We start from the raw sequence: 20,554 nt of genomic DNA on the forward strand, positions 1-20,554 counted from the left end.
GAAGCTGTTATTGAAGGATGGGTAGCATAAACTATAATAGACCTGACAGCAGACCAGCAGCTTGTTAGTAATGCTACATTTCATTCAAAGTCAGATGTTGGATACTCCTACTCAATATCTTTGGCTTCCATAAAGGTGTTCCATTTTCTGACACTCAAAGGATGATTTATACACAGCAATGTGATAACTAGCTTGAGAGTTGTCAAAAAATATATATCTTTTTTTTGCACAAAAGATGATTACAGTGCAGATTATTGATTAATTAAGATTTATTTTTGCACATTTCTTAGCACAATACTATGTTATGTCCTAAAAAACATTTTTACCATTTATGCATGATTTGTAAACTAATATTTTGACATTTGCATCATGCAGTCGGGTCCATATATAGGGCTATTCTAATGTAGTAAACTTGCTCAGTAGCTCACCTGGTACATCATTGCGTTTATGTGAAGCACTCGAGTCCTGTGAGACACAACCCGAGAGCTTAATAATTTGTAGAAGCAAGCTATAATGGCATGTTTACTTCAGCAAATGTGTTTTTATCTCACTTTTTCTTTTGTTAACACTATCAGTTAAGGTAGTGTTTAATGTAGGTGGTATGGTATTTTCAAACACAATATATCATTAACCTTTTAGCACCACTCACCAGATATGTATTTATCTTACTGCTGTTATGTACAACAACCAGTATAATAAAACATATTATGTGTTTATCTGAAAAAACATATGTTTATCTGAAAAAAAAAAAAAGATTTTAGTGCCCCTCACTGGACATTCAATTTTGAAAGTGTTGTGAAATGTGCATGAAACAGCGTAATATAGGTTCCCTATCTATTTAATAATTGTCATTATGAGTACTTTTTTGGGGGGTGCAAAATTGTTTACTAATCCTATAGTGGACCTCAAGGAAAAAATAAATAAATAGTACAATATCACTCCTTTAGAAAACAAATTGAAACTTTATGATTTAGCCTGTTCTCATTTTTAGTAGTAGAATTGAATAAAAGTATGCATGCAAAACTTTTGTACTAAATGGTTTGTGTGTATAAAGGGAATGAGGGGACTAGGTCAGCAAAAATGGCTGATCAGACCAGCTCCGCAGAGGTAAACAACTTGAGTTATAGAATATTGTGGAAGGTTGAGCCATTGGCAGTTTTTGTCTTGAATTTAATTCCAGACAGTATTGGATGGTAAGCAGACTTGAGCAAAGGTGTAATGTGAATTTGAGGAGGTTAAAAACCAGTTGAGCTGCCGCATTTTGGACACGCTCAAGGGGATTTATGGAACTTGCTGGAATGATGGCAAGGGTTTTGCAGAGAAGCTGTAATAGCCATGTTTGCTGTTGTTGTGGCAAATGAAACAGTTTATTTCTAAAGCATTAAAAAAATGCTTTTTTTGATATGGATGCAATAGAAGTTGCTGATTCATTTCTAAATTCAAACTAAATAAAATAATAGGACATTTCTTTACAGGAAAATATGCTTTCCCAGACATGTAATTTGTTCTTATGTAAATATTGGCAATTTTCTGTAAAGTGCAGCTTTTTTATAGTGTGTTAAAGTGTTTTTAAAGTGTGACGTTTTGAAGGGTGATTTATTTTACCAGCCTGTCATCAGTCAAGTAGAGTTTGCACCTGGGGAAACTCTTAAATGCTTTGTTAAGATTGCCATCAATCAAAGTTGTGAGGCGTGTGGTAAGTAGAGGGCAGATTTCTTCATCAGGACCTCACCGGCCCATCTGTATCCATCTGTGTGAGGCAGTGAGTTAAACTGACCAGATTGGATTTTAAGAAGGAAAATTGGCCTTGCCACCTGAAAATCAGTGATAGGAGTCAGCTGTGGAAAGGGAGAGGATGAGACTATTTCTCTGGACTCCAAAAGACACTCATTAGGACTGCTGGTGTGAATCCTGTTCCAAGTTCATGCCTCATGTCTGATGCTGAAGATGTGGGTCTAGACCTAAGACAACTTAAATTTAAAATTATATATATATGCATATTTTTTTGTTATAGTATTAGTTATAGTATAAGTTTTATGTAGTACATAAGTTTTTCTGGTAAAATCACTGTGACTTTGTGTGGCTTATTGCTTTAATTAACATCCAGAAAAGTAATTTTAGGTAGCACTTTATTTTTATTATATAAAACGTTTTTTTTTTTCTTTTTTTTTCTTCCAGTGGCTAAATATTCTAATTGCTCATTAACATGCCAAAACAATTGTGCATAACAATGTTGTCCCAGACACCCAAATTAAAAAAAGACGGGTTTTATTCAGAATTAATTAGAAAAAAGGAAACAATATCTGACAAGCAAGCCTTGCCTTTGACTGACACAATGAAGTTAAACATTTCAAACTCATGTCAGATTAAAATAATTATGTTGTTATTGTTATGGAGTCCCAAACTCTCTTGGCTTATTTTTGGCTTTTTAGATTCAGTTTTCATGCTACAAAAACAACCACAATGTGCACAATGAGTACAAACTAAAGTGTAAAGATCATTATATTAAAAATCGCTGATGGGCCATAGACATTGTGTTCTTTTGAAATGATTTCAGATGTACTTTGAATAGGACTCAAATTAAAAGGAGAGCTCCTTTCATGTTTTACAAAGGATTCATGACTTTTATCAAGTGGTTTTAGATCCACATTTTTAGCATTGTAGCATGCCAAATGTAGTGAGTTTTGTTTCATCAATTAAATATAATGCATATATGTATTTTGCATAATAATGGCTGTCTTTATTCATAGTACAGCATTATATCAAGTGCCTTATTGCTGCTACATAATACAAATATTAAAGAACACAAATTTTCATTACAACTTTATTTTACTAAGCTAATTTCTTAAGCGCTTCTTCATTAAGATGTGTATCCAGGTTAATTTGTGTTAGTTATCGACCAGCAACGTTGTGCACTGGGAAAACAATATTTGATTTCTTTTTATAATTCCTTTGTTGAACCACAGGACTTCATTTTTCTGTCATTAGCAAGTCTTCCTTCCAGGAACTTTTAAATTCTGAAGTAGCTGATACCATCCAATTTTACAAAGACCTAGAATGGCGTGTAATTCTTTTATTAGCAAAAATGGCTTTATAATGTATGAGTGAATACAGTGAAGCATGCATTGTGATTATTCCCATGCTGTAATATCTGCTCTATGACCCTTAGTCATGTTGCGCTATTAGCAAAATAATTTGACATTATGAGGTAAGGTGGTCACATTATATAAATTCAAATATGTGCTGCAGAATTTACACATCCAGTAGTAAATGTCACTCATTCGTTCACCGTGGAGAAGAATATTTATTTAAAATATCACTGATGGAAAAGGTTATACTTTTTTAGTGCAGCATGGGGTTCAGGTGACAGCTACCTGAAAAATGAGGTTATACGTTAGCAGAGAGCATTTCTGAAAGCCGAAATGTTATACATGATTCAACTAGAACAGGATTTCTATATTTCATAGTGCAGCATGTTTCACTCTGCTGTCGTCTTCACCTCTGAGTGCCACATTCATGAACATCTGGTTGTATGGCCCCATGCTGCCTGTTTTCTATAGTGAGAGGTGCTCTTCAATATCTTTAAATCTGTGGGGATTTAAAGACAATAGGTTTGTAATGTTCAAGTGTAATTAATGCAATTGCATTCGTTATTAAACCCATTTTTCCCCCATATACCATTGACGAGTAATGTCATTTACCCGTGGCTCTAGTGTTATTAGCCATATGACGTTTAGGTTCACATGATGTGCAAAACATCAACAAAGATGGCAGATTAAGCTAAACTACTGGCATTAAGATGAACGGGTGTGATCCCAACACGTATGTAGATTACTATAAGGGTCAATGATGTGTACCTACCTACCTACCTGTCCATCTGTGTTTACCAAAAACAACATTCATGTTGGTTACATATGGTTTTGAATCTTTGAATTTATCTATCTATCTATCTATCTATCTATCTATCTATCTATCTATCTATCTATCTATCTATCTATCTATCTATCTATCTATCTATCTGTCTATCTGTCTGTCTGTCTGTCTGTCTGTCTGTCTGTCTGTCTGTCTGTCTGTCTGCCTACTTTCCTACCTACCTAACTACCTGTCCATCTGTCTGTCTGTTTGTCTGTCTATCTACCTTCCTACCTACCTACCTACCTGTCCCTCTGTCTGTCTACCTACCTACCTGTCTCTTTGTCTGTCTGTCTGTCTGTCTGTCAGTCTATCTACTTTCCTACCTACCTACCTGTCTGTCTGCCTACCTACCTACCTGTCTCTCTGTCTGTCTGTCTGTCTGTCTACCTACCTACCCACCTGTGCCTCTCTCTGTCTATTTATCTACCTTCCTACCCACCTACCTACCTGCCCCTCTGTCTGTCTACCTACCTTAATATCCATCCATCCATCCATCCATCCATCCATCCATCCATCCATCCATCTATCTGTGTGTGTGTGTATATATAATAATACAATATTTTGCAATGCTACTTAATAAGATACTCTTTTTTAAGAATTACATATTTTTTATGAGTCTCTGATATTTATGACTTTATCCTTTTTTAACTATTAATGTTTTGTCCTAGCCTCCAAATGTAAACTATGTGATGTAAAATGGTTCATACAGGCATGTTGTTTCATTTTAAAACATAATCCTCCAAATCTTTTTCTTGGTCTGAATGGGCCTTTGCAGTGGCTCGCTGGTATTATCTGAAAGCAATTATCTGAAAGGAATTCTTGTAATCAAAACCATCCTAAATTAAGACCTAACCTGATACAAAAAGCCACAAAAATATTCAGCAACGACATCTATTTAAGCTGTCCTCAATGTTTTGTGTTGGGCCAAATATTGTAAATATGTTTGCAGGTAGCTGCATACCTATTATCCAATATGCAAAACATGGGATAAAATTAATCCCCGTTTTGAACAGCTTGATGACTCCTTTTATACCACTTCTGCTTTGATGGAATTTCTGTGCAGTCGGTTCATGGTTATCTGTCAGAGCTGTATAAATTTGCAATTGAATTAGCCAGCCAGGCCTCAGTTACATTGGTGAGTTATTCTATCAGCTGTACCTGATGCAATGAATAACATGAATAAAGCCAAACACAACTCTTGAATAAGTCAATCCTTTGTTACAGCAAAAGAAAACACATTTTTCTGTTACTTTCCAGGAAGCACATATGTCAGATAAGAACATGTTGAGGTGAAGATTTTGTTCTTTGAATCACATGTTTTGCACGAGGGACTTCGAAGCATGAGTTCTTCAGATGGGTTAAAAACTTGAATATAAAATCTTCAACTCATACGGTGGATCGTGGTTGATATGAAAGAGTCTGCAGAATCTGTTCACAGTTGGAATTGGCAATACTTCTGATGGGAAAACACAGATGAGGCCATGTTTAATACTGGCAGACACCAGCAAAGGGAACTCCACCTGCATAATCAGATTTTATTTGTGGAAAAAAGGAGGAATGCATAATTAAGGTCAAACATCACACACAACATACATTTGTGTTTCAAATGAAAGATGCCAGTATTTGTCCCACAGCTGCAGCAGATACACCAAACTCCATCTGTTAAACCTGTTCATTGTAAAGTCCAACACAATAGGTTTTCATGTCCAGCTAAATCAAACACATTTTCTCACAGGGGACCAGATTACCACCAATGCATGAATGGTATAGTGCTTGGCGTAACATGTGTCCCATTGTGAAGACGCACATGTGGGGAAGGTAACTGCTTGGAATTACAGTGAAGGGCAGGATGCATCTTTCTATCATTGCAAAGACAGCCAAATATCTCTCTGGATAATGTAAACTGCACACAAAAAAACAGCTTATTAATAATGAAAAAAATACAAAATAGAGCTTGCTACAAAAACAAAGCCATGTGGTGTAAACAAACATTTAGAAAAAAAAAAAAAATCATTACACAGAAAATATAGAATGTGACATCACAAAGTCACTCATTTAAATAATTGCCACAAATGGGATACACACACACACACACACACACACACAAGAGAGAATGAGGTCTGGTTAAGCTGTGCTAGAGAAGACAAAGCAGAAGAGCTGCTATAGTAAAGTCTTTTTGCCATGTCATGATGCTATAGTAAAGTCTTTTTGCCATGTCATGATTATGGTAAGGGGCAAGACATTTCCAGAGCAGTTCAAGCCAATCATAACATACTGGGCCAGCTAACCAATCTGTGCACTTTTCTTATTTCAGATTGAGGGGTTTCATCGAAGCAGGAACTCAGCAGCATGTTCCAGACAGACTGGGAAGAGAGGTGCTGTAATAATGTATGAAAAATAATGCATTTTTTGGAACAATCAAGCATGAAATTCTGGACCACTCCAAAAACCAAATCAAGTCTTCATTAAAGGGCATAATAGGACTGCATTGAAATTATTAATGCCAAACAGGTTGTAATGTCACATGGTAGATAATGATATTTATGAATTAACAATTCATTATCATCACCACCATCAAAAAAAGTGTGTATGTATAAATAATAAATAATACATAATTGTAAAAATATCATAAAGGTGTAAAAATATCAAGTTATTAAATTATTAATGAAAAACTATAGGAAAAAATGCAAAAAGTACATTTACAATTCCACATGTCTTTTAACTCAATTTTACAAATCTTAATTTTTATCATGAACTTTATTTTTATTGACCCTGTGTGAAACAAAAGTTGTGACCGTCAACTTCTATTACCGAGTGAAACAGAATATTTAACAATACTATCAATAAAATAATAATAATAACCCACTACTTTACCGAGTCTAGTTAGTTCACAGTATTATTATTTTTTTTTATTTGGACTTTAATTAACGTGCTGCTTGTGTGGTTCTCCACCCGTTAAAACATCACAATGAACACTTTTAAGGAAGAACTACTGAATTTGCCAACGTTTTCCAGGTCAGCAGAAATAAATCTTTTATGCTTATTTTGTCAGTTAATTATATGAAATAGCTGTTTTAGTACATTCAGATGGACGTAAATTGTGATTATGAAGTGTAAACACAGCTTCTTCAGTGTTTTCAGTATAGCTGTTTGCCAACCGACACTTCCGTGCAATTAATTATTTCCCAATTCATTATTGAGGTGTCAAGGATTTCATATTCACCTCCCTCTAAATAGCATATAAGATCAAGATAAACTGTGACTATTCGCTTAACATGTTGACCAGATGGTCTCTTCCTGTCCAAGTGACTGGATATTGACCAGAATAAATCAAAGTCTGGCTTCGCAAGGCTAAGACTCTGCTAACACTGCACATTAACATCATAACTCCAGGTATATGGCTTTCATATCAGGATGGAGCTCTACTTATGCATGCAAATGACATATTATGATTATGTTCACTGCTGGAGCCTTATGGATGCCATTAGAAGAGAAACCTCATTTTTTGTGCAGTCATTGCTACTGTGGATAATATATGTGTGGATGAGAAACAGGGATGTGTAACAGTTAGTCTAGATTTTAGTTTGTGCTCACCATATGGTGAAATGTAGTATTGATTAAGTGGCACAGCAAATAAATACCACTGCTTTTACACTGATGTTTTAGTTGTATTGTTTAATTGAGGAAACAGATGTTTGCAATCTTCACCAACTGAATGAACAATTGTTTCTGGATAGAGCCAGAGGTGATATGGCATGAAAATGTTTCGATAAATACAAAATGATTTTTCCATCACAGATTGCTTGCAGATACACTTCTGCGTAAAGACTGGAAATTGTGCTGTTTATTGACTTCCAATGATTTTTTTATGCAGCCACCATGGCCTCTTTGCCCTTGGTTTGACCAGTGATGGAAGACTTGTGAGGCAAATGTAGTCATCGACGCATGTTGAACTTCATCCTGTGTGACAGTGCAATCTATACCTCATCTAGGAATGATGACCTCCTCAAAAGCACAGCTCTGAAGGCCTCTTTGTCACCTTGTTCACTCAGAGGACACCAAATGTTCTCTTCTCTGTGTACAAACCATGATGTGACTGTCATCATTCAACGATAAACGAGCTGAAGTCTCAGACACAATCAACCAGAGGCTGCTGCTCAAGAGACTCACTGGAGTTCTTGGTTATGTTTCATTCATAAACTATCTCCAGCACTTCAATCTAAAAAAAGCATGCTTTTCTGCAACATGAGTCTGAAAATTATATTCTCCTCTTTACATATAACCATCACTTTATTAGCTGCCATGACGGCTAGCTAATATACAAACATATTTTTTTAGGAAAGGGTTTTGCACTAGTAATGACTATGAAAAAGAATGCATTGATATTTGTGAGTTAATACGGGATGTTTAGCATGCTAATAATAATTAATGCAATCGCTTTCTCACTGCTAATTGTTTCTAACGTTCCTAATGTTTTTCTCCACTTCCTGTGGCTATTCGCTCTCCTGCAGATCATTAAAACTGTTGGGATCCGCAGATACATCTTGCAATATTGATCCGTTCAGTGCTGATGTTGTACTGAGAGGACCTATCTTAATAAAAATATTGATTCATAGTGTTTAACTGGTAAATATATTATTTATTAATCATGAAATTAAAGGCAAAACAGTCAGCTATCACTCAAACAGAGAGCAGATCGAGTACTGATAGAGACACATAGAAAAAAGAAAAAAAAATTCAGTAAATGTCCATTAGGTAGCTGCAAAAATTCAAACACACCAAAAAGGTCTACAAAAAAAAATATTTTTTTTATTTTTCATATGCAAAAGTGACAACAAGTGCAAAGTGTATTAAAAATAGACCAGAGAGCAGACGTTTCAGCCCATGCTTTCTTCAGTGCTCATGAGGCAAAAAAGCAACACCACACTTATATAGGCACTATTGCAAATTGTTGACAGCTGATCTTATTCAATGAGGGATAATTCATGCCAACAATTTCCCTTTACAAAAACATGCAAGATCCATCTCTTCATTTAATCCCATTGGGGTTAATGATTTCAACTCAAAAATTCAAAAAGCCTCTCTTTGTATCAATTTTCTGTTACCACATGCATTATCCTATGCAAAATAATCTCAATGCCCAGGAATTGAATTTATGGATTTGAACTGGTGGATTTGAAATCAGAAAAAGAATGTTTTGCAGACACAAAATGACGAAAAATGATTTCAGTAAATAAAAGCAAAGCTAAATGTGACAATTATTTTAATGGCTTTATGTGATGGTTGTTATAGGTTTATTTAAATTAAGAGTTTCTTTAAGGTCATGTTCTGTAAATGTTGTTAATGGGAAGAAAAAAAAAAAATATATATATATATTGCCAAAAGTATGGGTCACCCCCTTCTAATGGATATGTTTGACTACTTTAGTAAATTCTATGAGTACAAATCTTAATGTTAAAGCATATAATGATATTCTAGGGAATTGTGTGCTTCTAATTTTATAGCTACAGTTTGGACAGAACCCTTTTCTATTCTAAAGTGTTTGGTGATGAGTTTTTGGCTCAAGGTCTGCATATAAAGTCACACCAGAGGTGTTCAGCTATTACTGAGAGCTCTTCTGAAACTTTTTATCAGGAGAAAATTTAGAAGAAGCAGGAAACTTAAGCAAAAGTCACCATTTTCTCTCCATTTGAAACAACTGAAATATTAAAGAGATCGTATTCGTGATTTCTTTCTCCTTACCTACAGGCAGGGTGAGACACTAACCAGGGTAAACTTTTCTAATGCCCTCGCTCAATTGCTTTCTTGCTTTACTCCAAATGAGACAGTTCCAATTCACAACATAGTCATTCAGAGGTGCCCTCTAAGAGATCCTTTGACACTTTTACTCAATCATTGTAAGATGAGAAAGTGACAGAAGAGGAGAAAGAAAAGCGGGGAAATTTTGAAAGAGGTAAGGTGTCTTTTATTCTCCCATTACTATGGAAATGAATGGCTAAGCCTGTAGTGAAGTCTCCTCATGACTGCGTGTGGAGGTCTGTGTACTCTAAGAAAGAGGGACAACAGAGGAAAGGGACCAGAGGAAAAAACGTTCTTTGTCCACTGGTGTTTTCGCCTTTATTGAGCACAGTCTTGCTGTCAATCATCTTCACATCTTCTTCTGCTCAGCTTGAGTTCATGCACCCATCCTTCAGCTTTATACCAAAAGTTTTTCCACAGGGCTTCCACTGTTTGATTTCAAAACTTTGCCATCAGGAAAGTTATTAAAGGGTATACACTGTGCTTGCAAGTTTGCTTCAGGCATGGCTTTGTTAGCTCACCCCGAAAGAGAGAGATAGAGTTTTTTGGAGTCACATAGTGGAAAAGGACAGTGTCAATAAATGTTCCTCTGGCCTGATTCACTCGGACTCCTGCATTTAATTCTAAATAACTTCATGGCTGTTGCTTACTGCTATGTGACCGCTTGGATACAAGTCCGGCAGGGCTAACAGGATACACCCGTAACTTCGTTTATAGCTTGCCTGTCAGGCGTGATGTCTTGCTGTTTAATACTAGACTGGTTGATATTCTACTTCCTGGTTAGAGAACAGGGTAAATAACACCTATACTCGTGTAGCAAGACCTGGTGTAAGGTCAGGCCGACATTCCTACTTATTCTGGCTAATAAGTATTCCTGAATGACTTTCATTGTTTTACTCCTTTCCCAGACCCAGACTATGATAAATTTGTGAACAAATTAAAGTGAATGAATGAATGACTGAATGAATATGTGACATATCTATAAACGATTTCAATATTACTTGTGTGATTTGTTTACATTACATAGTATATATTTCCATGAATCATTATACATAACAATTTTGACCCTATTATTTATTTTATTATTGTTATTTATATATATATATTTTTTTAGGGGGGACAGTGTCAGTTTGAGATTAAATGTGAAGAAAAATTAAGGTAAATTTTGCAAGGATATGTTTGTGTGTGTGTGGACGTGTGTGTCATTACTAATCAAACCCTAATATTGTAAATTTATGCAAGAACATTGTGTGTATTATGTGTATTTAGGATACATAAAATGCTAGCTATGAATCTGGCATTAGCAAAACAAATGAATTTGGCAGTTTTGTTCCAAAAATGTTAAAAATTTAATTTCCACTGCAGAAGGCTTTTAAACACAATGCATTTTTTGAGAAGTGACATTGTTATGGAAATATTCATGACATCAGAAAAACATGGAAATCAACTTTTTCATCAGGTACAAATTGCTGAATTAAAAAAAAAACAAAAACAAAAAAACAAGTAAGTGAGGAAGTTAGCAACTAAAAAAATAGCAACTCAACAGTTATACAGCTTATGCAATATGACATTGCTTTTTAAAAGTTTTATATTTAATAATTTACGTTCAAGAACAAATTTGACCAGTTCTTTTTTTTTCTTCCGCCAATGAACACACTAGTAAGACTACAGCCAAACCACCAGGCCACCAAGTACTACACAGACTGGAAGCCTGTGATAAACACCGAAAGTCAGGAATAATCTATATATTATAGCAAATCGACAGGATCTTGCCCTCTCTGTTTAAAGTGTTTATAACAAGCATCATTCCGGCTTGTTCAGTTCCTGTTCAGCAGTCACCGGTCACCACTCGAGTGGTTTTGGTGTGCGAAAACACTCCAGCAAAACCCTCCAGTTTTAAAAGAACACACAGGTAGTTTCAAAGGTCTTTCTCTTCTCCACTTCGGTTAGTTTTCTTATATTTTCCACTAACAATTCCAGCTTTTTAGCTCCCATTCCAGCTTTTGTAGCTCCCGTTCAGCACCGTCAGTGGTCCAGTTTTAAAGAAACATGCTTCTCGCTGTCTCTCCCCTCTACTTTCATAAACATCACAAACATGAATAGGCCGAGTGGTATCTTCACACACAAAACCGTTGGCATCTGAACTTTTGAACTCCCATGACATGCGTTCTCACTTTCATATCCGGATGAAAACTTAACCCAGTGTTATACAGTGTTGGGACTATTAGTGGAAAAATTAAGTAAACTAGTGTAAAAAGTGTTTTAAGTCCATAGGGCCTGAAGTGTGCATAGCTGAACTAACAGGGCCTCGTTTATAAAATGTTGTGCAGAAACCATCCCAAATTTGATCTAACGATTATCTCTCAAATATGTGTACGTGATGCATAAAATTAACGTACATACAGAGTCTCTTTCAGATGTGAAATCCATGAATTGCAAATGATCTTGAAGTTGCATGCAGCTAAATGGTTTTAGCTCTCTGCCCTGTAAATGACTCCTAATTAATGTTATTAACATATAAAAGATCATCAGTCATCATCCAAATCCTTACAGCTTATATTTCCAAAAACCTGCAGTACTCCGACAAGAAAAAGTATGTACGTCTGCTCTGACCCTGATGTGACGCTAAACACTTTTTAAGCACAAATATGAGCGTTGGCATGGATTTAAGCGCACACACACACTCTAAGATCAAATCTGAGCATACACAGACTTTATAAATGAGGCCCTCAATCCCAGCCCCCATCTTCTAGCAGGCCCACTGGGAGATGAACATGGATATGCAGCGACCCCTACAGATACTGGACAGCAATAATCCAAACAAAGGTCACGATTCATTGGATTTTACAGCACATGTTCTGAGATGAGATCCCACATGGTTATCGAAGCCTGTAGAAGTCGTAATGACTGATTTATTCACTCCAACCCCTGGTGAAGGTTAAGGGTGGCATCTCAGGCACTCGTCTGTTTTCTCATAAAACCCTTTGAGGCTTTTTATTAGTTTATTAAACGCTGCTTTATGAGGAGCACATAACTGCATCTTGCACGTTGCTGCATCTCTCTTCCATCTGGCCTCTGTCTAAGTATATGCTTATGACTGATTGCAGTCCACCCACAGCCGTGCAATTTGGCTGACTAGCCCACCTTCAGATCTGCAAATTGTTATGAACATTTTCTCTGTTTCTCTTAAGTGTGGAGATCAGTGCTCCTGCCACAACAAAACCAGGCAAGCAAATCAACGCTATTTTGATGCAGCATTCTGTTGGTGTGCACGTAAACCGGCGTTCCCTTGCGGTTTAGCAACTATAAAGCTTATGGACTCCTGTCAGATGGTTCCTTGGCATCGGACGCATCTCTGGGCTCCAGCTACTCCCCTCTCTGCAATTTGTGAAGCTTCCTGAGCCTCTGCCACTAACCATCGCCTGTGTTCTCGCGCCTGGATAAAAGAGACTTGAAATTGAAGGAATCACAAACACTGGCAAGGGAGAAAAACAAATAGCGGAGCCTTGGTTTTGCATCTTCTGGCCCTTGATATATTTATGCTCCCCATGAAAAGGAAATCGCAAACTAGGGATGTTATGTAGGGCCTGGCCTGTTGAAGAAGAAAGACTTTCTGGCTAGTTAGGAAGCCTGGTAAGGACACCAGTGTATAAACACAACATATGCTGGTGGCCAACAATGTTGTGGTACAAACAGAAGAACAACGGCTCTTTTTCTGTCCACCTCTTCTTTGTTCCACCTCACATCAATGTAGGTGGCCACCAGAAACCCTGCTTTCATGTGGCACAGGCTGGCTATTAAAAATATGCCTGCAGTGAGCTTCCAGTGAGACAGCCAAGAAAGAGCTGCATTCTAGGACAGCGCTCCTTTTCTCTTTTTCTCGCTCTCACGTTTCTGCTCCTTCCAAGCCACTGCCTCATTTGTATTTTGCGGCCTTTCGTCTTGCTCCACCGTCTAATTCACTTGAATGTTCCACCTACCCACCCTTCAAGATTTGACACATTTTATAAACATCTACTAAAAGGACTGTCACAGGCCTCCAACTGGCACCATTATCTGCTAATTCACCCTAAAAGGAAGAGGCTTTTATTGCAATCTGCTCATGGAAGAAAAAAAACAAGTGAGACGTCTGATGTCGTTTCTCATGTGCCGCTTGAGTCCTTCATCTGGTCCTCATGCTCTGCTTCAGAGCGACAGCGTCTCTGTGACTCAGACTCACAAATGGTGTGCAGTCTGGCTTTAGCTAATTGGCAATCTCAATATTTGACTTGCTGTGCTTCAAAGTAACCTCTGTTTATCTGTTGTCATATTAAACTCATGGTTTTTGGACATATTCATTTATATCTGAAGAAGGCAGGATGTGTAATGAATGGGAGATTCGTAAAGGTGAATCTCATGACAGAAATGCATGATTTTCTCTTGAGAAGTGAGAGCTTTGAGAGTCAGAGAGTCTATTTTATTTTGCTCTGTACTCTCCTCGAAATGGTCTGTAATGTTATTTGTGTGACACACCATAGACCGAATTTGGAGCAACATGTTCCTTATTAATTTGTGATAATTTTGCACTGATAAGGTACAACACAAACTACGAAAACATATTTTTATTACATAAACAGTTTATTTAAAAATTAAAAAATTTTAGATTCATCAAAATATCCACCATTAGCAGCTATTACAGCGCTGCATAATCTGGGCATCCGAGCTGTCAGTTTATTCAAACATTGACAATGAATTGGCAATCAATTGTTGAAGCTACAGTATTAAGGTGTGCTGACTCAAAAATATTTTAAAAACCTGGGCCAAGTTTAAATCAGTAACCAGGCATCACAGCTGGCAAAGGGGCATGTGTGACTTTGACATACAGTATATATTGCTATTATTATGTTTTATTGCTATTATATCTATATAGATATAGATTTTACAGATTTAACTCAAATTTACAATACAATCTCATTAACTAATATAATGTTAATATATAAACAACTTTATAGTTTGCTCCTGATGTTTGGTGCTCAAAATCATTTGGATTTTTCTGCTTCAGCTGCTCAGGATTGTTGCCCCGGTATTTTCCTCGGGAAATGCAAATGTAGTTTTCAACACTGCTCCAACATTAGTTGGGGAAGAAAAGCCAGAAGACATGAGAACTTCCTTCAGATTTGTGTATAGCCTCTTTTCTCCTGTCCGATGGAAGTGTGAGTGATGGACTCCCTCCAGTCCAGTCTAAAGTGTTGCAAGATTCATCTTTGTCTGGCCTTGTACAGCAACTCACTTAGAACTCTGGTTCTTATTTACTGGACTTGCCAGAGAAGAGAAGTGGAGAGCAGCAAACTCAAACAGTTCACCCCCAACGGGCTACACTTCCACAGCAATATGTATTTCCTCTGCTTGATGTGCAGCAAGAGAGAGAGAGAGAGTAAGGGCCTATTTGGACATGTTCCCAAAGAACATTGCTACACCGTGAATTCTTGTATGGCATCCATGTGGTCCTCAATGTTTCGTTCCGTGTTTCCTGAAAATTCCCCAAACTTTCTGTGAGCAGAATCCTTGCCAAACCCTTATGTAGTATCTATCAATAATTAAAAACTCTTGCTGACCCTGGTGTAGATCCTCTCATTATGTCTCCCAACTGAACCGGGCAACTTTCCACTGCTCATGAAATAGTGTATTCCAGAAGCATGCCCGTCATTTTAAACATGACCACAGTAAGCCAAGAGAAAACACAACACTTAAAGGTAACAAGGTGGCTCAGGTCTCTAACCTGTGCAGACCCAAGCTTTGACTTGTCATTGCTTTTTCTTCATCATCTCCTGAATCACCTTTCTCTTGCTGTGTTTCCAAATATCACACTCTTTCTACTGAGTTCACAGTTTGTGGGTGAAAGGCGCACTGGCTTCAGATTGTTTTTTTCTCTCTGTGATAGCAGTTATGCCCATGCCAACAGAGGTGGGCAAAGGCATTTTAGCCCTTCTGATCAAACCTACAGTCTTATATTAATGTAATGTTCAGAACAAGGTAAACTCTACTGGCAGCAGTGAGCTATACAATAATTTTTGTTGTAATTTCTTATTTCTATGTACAGTAATGCACACACTACTACTACTACTACTACTACTACTACTTATGAATGAATAAATTAATGTTTAATGTATTCCATATTCATTATTTTTATTACTTGTTTTGTGTTTATTCATCAAGTGCATTTGTTCTCACACAGGTTTTTAATGGGTAAGACCGAGTATTTTATAATGTCATTGTTTGAAAAAAAAATAAATAAATAAATAAATTACCCCTTTCCCTTCCAGGAACGTCGAGCTGCGTCGGAGACGCTATGGGAACGCTCTCAGCGTCATTCCGCTCTGAACATCCTATGTCATCAGTCCAATAGAAGGGCGACGCGTCACGGGCGGGGTGACGTCACGACCAGGAAGTATATAAGCACGTGCGGCGGCGCCCGCGTTAGCTTTCTGTCATTCAGCAAGCGCTCTGTATGTTGTCAGTCCTATTCTCTGTTTGTGAGTCTTATTTAGTGTTGTCTGTCCTTTTTGAAGCTAGACATGCCTAAAAGCAAGACCAAGACAGGGGGCGATTCCAGATCGCGCTTCAGATTGTGTGTTACTCCTTGCCCACGCTACATTACTGGGGAGGACACACATAATCTGTGCGTGGTCTGCCTGGGTGCGGAGCATGCGGCAGCGGCTCTCGAGGGAGCCGACTGCCCGCATTGTGAGCGGCTCTCGCTGCGCACACTCCGCACCCGGAGGGCTCTCTTCGAGGAGAGAGCCTTTGTGAGCGTCCCACGCGGTGCTGGCCCCGCTTTTGCCGAGGCAGAGCGGCGGCTGCACTCGTGGGGCTCACAGGCTGATCTGGCTGGCGAGGGTGAGACGGGCATGTCCCTATCTCCCCCCGTATCCGCCAGATCTGGTGTCCCGTCTCTCGAGGAAGCAGTTCCTTCCTCCCGAGATGAGGACTCGACGCTTCGTCTCTCTTCCTCCGAGGAGGTTGGGACGGCGAGCGTCGATGAGGGTTCGCCGCCTCCGCCCCAGTATGAGGAGCTTTTAGAGGTGGTTACACGGGCAGTGGCCAAACTAGACATCAGTTGGCCCCCCGAGGAACTTCCTGTGCCGCGCGCTAGTTTACTCGATGAGCGTTTTCTGCGCGCGCGGCAGCCACCTCTGCGTAGGAGCCTCCCGTTTTTCCCCGATCTCCACATCGAGGTGTCGAGATCGTGGGCTAAACCATTCTCGTCCCGCCCGTTCGTCCCCGCGTCTCATTACTACGGTAATGTGCGGGAGCTGGACGTGCGCGGGTACAGAGCGATGCCCCGGGTCGAACAAACGCTCGCGAGCTATCTGTCACCCGCGGGGGCGTCAGCTCTGAAGGCTCCTACCCTGCCCACTAAGCCTCTGCGCACCACATCATCCTTAGTGGGCAGGGGGTATGCGGCAGCAGGTCAGGCCGGTGCGTGTCTGCACACTATGGCAGTGCTACAGGCGTACCAGGCCGAACTGCTGAGAGAGTTAGACGAGGGCGGTGATATTAGGCCAGAAGATATTTCAGAGCTTAGGAGAACCGCTGATCTTGCCCTCCGCGCCACCAAGGAGTCGGCCCGTGCCATCGGCCGCTCCATGGCAGCTATGGTGGCGACGGAGAGGCATTTGTGGCTGACCCTGTCGGAGATAAAGGAGAAAGACAGGGTCTGCCTCATGGACGCCCCGCTTCAGCCTTCTGGTCTGTTTGGCGACTCCGTGAGTTCGGTTGTCAACAGATTCCAGGAGGCTCGCAAGCAGGCGGAGGCGTTTCAGCGGTTTCTCCCCCGCCGCTCTCTAACTCTTGGGGCTGCTGGGCGGGAGCAGTCCCCTCCGCATACCAGCTCCTCACACAGGGCTGCGCAGAAACAGAGCGTCGCCTCTCGTGCTCCCCCGCGGCGGAGCCGAGGGCAGCGGCGCTCTGTATCGAGGACCTCGAAGCCGAAGGCAGACCTGAGGGATGTCCTGGCGGCCAAGAGGTCCTCGACGAAGAAGTCCTGATGGGCGAGCCCCAGGACTACGGAGGGCGACCCCTACTGGGGTGGAGCGGCTTGCACCGCGGTACACGGTGACCGTCTCCCCTCGGTGCCCTCCGGGGATTTGTCTGTCAACCCTGCAGTTCCAGGGCACAGCAGGTCCCAGCGAGTGTTGCTCTCAGGTTACTCCGCCTGTGACGTTAGCGGGCCTGAGAAACTCGCCCCAGCCGCCAGATTACGCGTCTTGTCACGGTACGCCGCATCGAGACAGCGGTCTGGCTGCTTCTCTGACACCAGAGGTCAGTCTCGAGAGACTGATTCCCTTAGTAGATCGTTCTGCAGCCTGGCAGCGCCTGCCACACGTATCTCTTTGGGTCCTGCGGACGGTAGAGAGTGGTTACGCCATCCAGTTCGATGGGCCACCTCCGCCGTTCAACGGGGTTTGCGTGACCACGGTCCGCCCCGAGCAGGCTCTGGTCATGGAACAAGAGGTCGGCACTTTGCTGAGGAAGGAAGCCATCGAGTTGGTTCCGCCTCACGAAGTCCACGCCGGCTTCTACAGCCGGTACTTCATTGTTCCAAAGAAGGATGGGGGGCTGAGGCCCATATTGGATTTGCGCGTCCTGAACCGCTCAGTCAGAAAGCTGAAGTTCAAGATGCTCACTATCAGGCAGATTGTGTCTCAAATCAGGTCCGAGGACTGGTTTGTCACGATAGATCTCAAAGATGCCTACTTCCATATATCCATCCTTCCCCCTCACAGGAAGTTCCTGAGGTTCGCTTTCGGGGGCAAAGCGTATCAGTATCGGGTTCTTCCTTTCGGCCTAGCACTCTCACCCCGCACTTTCACCAAGTGTGTGGATGCGGCACTGGTCCCGTTGCGACTGCAGGGCATCCGCATACTCAATTATATCGACGATTGGTTGATTCTCGCTCAATCAGAGCAGTTGGCGGTTCGGCATCGAGATGTCGTTCTCGCCCACATGAAAGAGTTGGGGTTAAGACTAAACGCCAAGAAGAGTGTGCTTTCTCCAGTTCAGAGAACCACTTATCTAGGCGTAGTGTGGGATTCGACCACGATGCAGGCTCGTTTGACCCCTGCTCGGATCGAGTCGATCCGCACGGCAGTCAAGAGAGTGCGAGAAGGCCAGCCATTCACTGTCAAGCAGTTTCAGAGGCTGCTAGGGCTTATGGCAGCAGCGTCCAGCGTGATTCCTTCTGGCCTGCTGTACATGAGGCCCCTACAGTGGTGGCTCAAGAACAGGGGGGTCTCCTTGAGGGGAGACTCGCTCCGCGCTGTCAAAGTGTCACGCCGTGGTGTCCGTGCCTTAGACATGTGGAGAGATCCTCAGTTCTTGGTTCAAGGCCCGGTGCTGGGAGCTCCGTGTCGCCGCGTCTCGCTAGCGACGGACGCATCCCTCACCGGCTGGGGTGCGGTCATGAGTGGCCACCCTGCCCGCGGTCTGTGGAGTGGTTGCCATCTAACGTGGCATATCAACAAGCTAGAGATCCTAGCTGTGTTCCGTGCGCTCAGGCACTTCCTCCCGGACCTAATAGATCAACACGTGCTGGTGCGCACCGACAGCACGACGGTGGTCTATTACATCAACCACCAAGGAGGTCTGTGTTCGCGCCCCTTGTACAAGCTGGCACGCCAGATCCTTGTGTGGTCCCAGGGCAAGCTCAAATCACTGAGAGCTGTGCACATTCCTGGGCATCTCAATGTGGGAGCAGACGTTCTGTCGAGACAGGGGCTGAGGCCCGGGGAATGGATGCTTCACCCAGAGGTGGTGAAGCAGATCTGGAAGGTTTTTGGCCAGGCACAGGTGGACCTCTTCGCCACTCGAGAGTCAGCGCAATGTCCCCTCTGGTTCTCTCTAGCTCCGCCAGCTCCGCTGGGTCTGGACGCTATGGTACAGACGTGGCCGAGGCTGCGTCTGTACGCCTTCCCCCCGATCGCTCTGCTCCCGGGAGTTCTGGCGAGAGTGCGCCGGGACGCGGTCAGCCTACTGTTAGTAGCACCGTTCTGGCCGGGCCGAGTATGGTTCTCGGACCTGATTTCTCTCCTCGACGGCACCCCGTGGCCGGTGCCGATCAGGAGAGATCTCCTCTCACAAGCCGGGGGCGCCATCGTGCACCCCCGGCCGGAGCTATGGAAGCTGTGGGTATGGCCTCTGAGGGGGCGCAACTCATAGCTTCCGGTCTATCAACCGAGGTTGTCGAGACCCTCCTTCAATCCAGAGCTCCCTCCACGAGGAAACTGTACGCCTTGAAGTGGAAGCTTTTCACTTCTTGGTGCGGAGATCGCCAGCTTGACCCAGTCAACTGCCCGGTTGGTACAGTTCTGGAGTTCCTGCAGGCCCGTTTCTCCGCAGGGTTAACCCACTCCACTGTTAAGGTCTACGTGGCAGCTATCTCTTCGTACCACGCCCTTATCGGTGGCCACTCAGTGGGCAGACACCCCCTAGTTACACGTTTCCTCCGCGGTGCGCTGAGGCTGAGGCCTCCGGTACGATCACGGGTCCCCACGTGGGACCTAGCTGTGGTATTACAGGCTCTGAGTAGGGTGCCTTTTGAGCCTATAGAGGAGATAACAGACAGACTCCTCACGATCAAGACCGTCTTCCTGTTGGCCATCACCTCTCTGAGGAGGGTGGGTGACCTTCAGGCCCTATCTTCGGCCCCTTCTCATATTGACTTTGCGCCCGGTTTGGCCAAAGTGTTCCTCTATCCCCGTGCGGGGTATGTACCTAAGGTTCCGACGGTCATACCACAGCCGGTCGTGCTTCAGGCCTTCTGTCCTCCTCCCTTCAGGGAGCCCGACCAGGAAAAGCACCA

Source organism: Barbus barbus (assembly GCF_936440315.1).
Source record: "Barbus barbus genome assembly, chromosome: 33".
NCBI lineage: Eukaryota > Metazoa > Chordata > Actinopteri > Cypriniformes > Cyprinidae > Barbus > Barbus barbus.